The following is a 4,095-nucleotide window of genomic DNA, read 5'->3' on the forward strand; positions in this document are numbered from 1 at the left end:
CGAACCAGGAGAGAATCCTTATTTGTATTTGTGAGATACTACCTGCCTCCAGCACTCAAAAACCTCTTCAGTTTTTGTCATGAAGCAGATCTGATTTTAAGTGCAAGCCCTGCCACATCCCTGTAGGACCTTGAGTAGATCACCTCATTTTTCTGTCCTTGGTTTCCTTATATAGACAATGGGGGTTATTATGCTGTCTTCTTCCTAGAGTTGCTGTAAAGATGAGATAGTGCATGTGAACACCTTATCTCAGAACATAGCGTGAAGTGCAAAACGAACATCAAGCATTGTTTCTTGCCTTGTCATTTGTGGCCTTATTCCCAGGTAGGATAGTTTGGATTCCCATCCTGACATCAAGTCGTGAGAGATTTTGTTTTCTATACGGATTTCAGTGACTACAAGAGAGTCTGAATACATGACCAAACAGACTTGAACTGTCCTCAGTGGTCCGGAGTCTCCGATTTCCAGGAGTGTTCAAGGGTCCCCATGGGGGCATAGCCCACGTGGAACTCACTCGGGAGCTTTCTGGGACTTGGTGACCCTTCTCGCTGTGATAACGGCACAGCTGAATTTCCCAGCTGGGATCATTAATCACAGCAGCCACTGATCCCACAAAGGATAGAGCTGAGGCTATTTGCCAGGCATCCAGGACAAATACGGTTCTTGCTTCTTCCTTGGCTCTAATCCACGAGGGGGAGAAGGAGAAGCAAACTCCTACTTTTCTGTGGACTTGGTCATTGTTAGATGTGGATCATGGATTAGCTTCCAACTTCACTTACCTTAGAACCTCAACCCTGGCTTCCTTCCACCCTGTCTGCCCACCAAATTGTAACAAATGCTGACCTGCTGGGATATGTTTGATGGGTTGAGAGGGAGGAAGGGGAAAGGGGAAACAATATATATCCCATATCTTCTCATATATTCACCATATGTTAATTCCATGTTTTCCCAAATATTCATAACCACCCTATGTGGTACGTACTATCATTCCCATTCCCATTATAATTTTAAGTGAAGAAACTAAAGCTCAGAGAGGAGAAATTAAGTGCCCCAAGACACACTGATAACAAGAGACTCAGTGGTACCATATTGTGCTTCTTCCTATTGGTTCTTGGAATTGTTCCACTATTCCATTTTAACATGTGGGAGAACTGAGCTAGTGGGTACTCAAGGATCCACAGCAAAAAAAAGATAGAGATGGGTTTTGAACTTCGTCTGTGATCCTAAACCCTTCGCTACCTCCAGTATAAAACAGCGTCCTTGTTACTCAGAGTGTGGTCTTTGAACCAGCAGTATCTGCCATCACTTGAAACTTGGCTTTGCGCAGTGGCAGTATCGTAGCCAATGAGGTTTATCCGAGGCGTGATTATTGCTAATTGAAACTTGGCTTCCTCGGACCCACTTAGATCTACTAAAACGGAACTGCATTGTCACGCAACCTTCAGGGGATTATGGGTACACTGATGTTTGAGAAGCAGCGGTCTGTGGTCTGCGTAGTTTATCCTGGCTGTGAAAGACGCTCACTAAGGGCAGAGGCAATGTGACAGCCCGTCTCCTAAGCTGGCCCCAGCCATCCCTCTCCTCTCCCTGTGCACGTGCCACTCCTCACACCAAGGGGTGGAACTCGTGTCCCTTGAATCTGTACTGTTCCATGACTGGCTTTAGCCACTAAAAGGAAGCCAGAAATGATGTCCTGGGATTTCTGAGCAGTTTCTGCTTCTTGCCTCTCAGAACCCAGATGCCATGCTGTGAGAAGCTCAGGCTGCATGGAGAAGACACATGGGTAAGAAGTGAGGCAGTCTGCTTGATGGTCCCACCCGAGCATCCAGCTGACCCCAGCTGCTGACCAGGTGAGTAAGCCATTGTGGATGTTCTGTACCAGTGTGCTTCGCAGATAACTGCATCCTCAGCCATATAGAGCAGAAGAATTGGCTGGCTGAACCTAGTCAATCCATAGGATCAGGAGAGATAGTAAAATGGTTGTTGATTTAAGTCACTAAGTCTTGAGCATCGATATATAACTGAAAGAGAAATCAGTACCTGGACGTATGTTGCTGAGGTCACCTAAACATAAAATGGGTGGCAGTGGCCTTGGAACCAGGCATTACCTGAAGACCAGAGCACCTCAAGGAGACTGTAAATGGAGGCAGGAAGAGCAGGGAGACTATTGCTCTTGGAGGCAGGAGAAAATGGGACTTGAAGAATGAACCTGCCAGAACCATTAGCAGAATGTGCCCCGCAGAAACCTGGAGGTGGAAAGAGTACCTCATGAACCTGTCAGTCTGGTCAAAGAAATTTCCAAGTCAAATGTTGAAAGTGCCAACTACTTCTGTTAATTCAGAACTAATTATTTTTATTAACCAAATGGAATAAAATTAAAATGTAATAAAATTCCTCAATTGCACTAGCCGCTTATGAGTACTAACACGCCCCATATGGCTACCCCACTGGAGGGTGTAGAATATTATAGAGCATTTCCACCATCGCAGAATCTTCTGTTGGACTGCTGTGCTCAAGTATGAGTAGGCAGGAAGTAGACAACACGTGCAAAGAGTTAAACCAAGGGACTGTTCCTCAAGGTTTGGTGTCTCCTGAGAGTCTGTGTGAAATGACTTCTCAGGCCCTGCCCAGACTTACAGAATCAGAGTCTCAGTTTGGGGGAGGGAGTGAAGTGGGTGAGCAGGAATCTGTATAAAGGGACTGCTCTTGAGGGCTGGGTTGAGAGAAGCAGCAAAAGACAGTGAAACAGTAGGAACTAGCAGAGAGGAAAGCAGACAGTGTTAGTGGGACGCGAGGGCAGTTGGAGCCCTGGGAGACAGCTGAGGGACATGGTGGTTCCAGGGCTGGGGTAAGGCAAGAAGGTCATGGTGGTGGGGGGGTTGTGGAGAGAATTACCCTCACCTCTCTCTCTTCTGCCCTCTGATTTTTCACTGGAGTCCCTATTGGCTCCAACCAGCCAAAGGCTAGAAGAGACAAAAGGAGTCCCCTCTGCACAGAGCAGGGCAGAGGGGAATAGAGAATGGATCTGGAGGGACAGATGAGATTGAGCCTGTGCACTTTAGTTGTATTTTTAAAATATGCATTTGATCTATAAATACATAACTATTAACATTAAAAAGATGTTACTACCCTTCAAAATCATTTTAGTTACAACATCTCAGGGAACCATGTTATTAAAAATGAGGTCTCTCCAGACAATTTTAAGAAGGGAAATAACCACTGTTAATGTTCCTTTCCAGTTAATTTTCCCCTCTCCTCCCCATTTCTATTCCCTTCCTTTCCCCTCTCTTCCTCTTCCCCACTCTCTCCCTCTTTCTTCTCTCTCTTCTCTCTGTCTTTATATTATGTAACAATATTATAGTAAATACAGTGTCGTGTCCTGTCTTTTTCTCTTAAAGTTGTGTTTTGAACATTTTCTTGTGCCATTAAGGATTCTCCGAAAACATGTTTTTCAGTGGCTGTGCAGATGGTTTAAAGATGATTGTTATTGTAAGCTGTCTCAAATCCTTTTGGGAAGTAGGTGGTGTATAATGCATAAATTATAAATGAAAAGCAAGTTGTTCTTAATTTTACTCTCAGCCTCTAAAGTGCAGTAGCTCTTGGTGGAGCTGTCTCTCCAAAGCCACAGAAGTAGAAGGGACGGTGACAGGAACCAAACAGGAGCCATGAAGTGGAAGACTGTTGAACTGGGGCTTCATGCCAGGTTCTGTCTGGTGTCTGCCCATGTGACCTCAGATGAGGGTGCCTAGACCAGCTAAGGTTCAAGATCCCCTTTAGTTCCACCTCTGATTTCTGACACAAATCGAGTGCCTTTGCAGGTGGAAAAAGGCCTCATTTCAGGGGCTTCCCACGACTTGCATCATACCCTGGTTCCAGGACCCATCACTCTCACCTGAACAACAACAGTCCCCTTGCTTCCCTGGTCTCCTCCGGCTACTCTTGCCCTCCATCTATTCTCCACAAGGCAGCCAGAATGATCTGGTAAAGACTACGTCAGACAGTCACACTCATCTGACTACTCATTGTCATGGGGGAGGAGGCCCCACACGATCAGGTGCCCCACACCTCTCTGATCTCACCTCCTACTTCTGCCTT

At 45.8% G+C, this 4,095-nt stretch overlaps 1 pseudogene; it reads left to right on the forward strand.

Annotated features, from left to right (window-relative positions):
• The first annotated feature begins 1,315 nt into the window (after positions 1–1,315).
• LOC122896211 lies at positions 1,316–1,486 on the forward strand (annotated as a pseudogene).
• The last annotated feature ends 2,609 nt before the right edge of the window (positions 1,487–4,095 follow it).

The sequence above is a fragment of the Neovison vison genome, chromosome 14 (genome assembly GCF_020171115.1).
Source record: "Neovison vison isolate M4711 chromosome 14, ASM_NN_V1, whole genome shotgun sequence".
NCBI lineage: Eukaryota > Metazoa > Chordata > Mammalia > Carnivora > Mustelidae > Neogale > Neogale vison.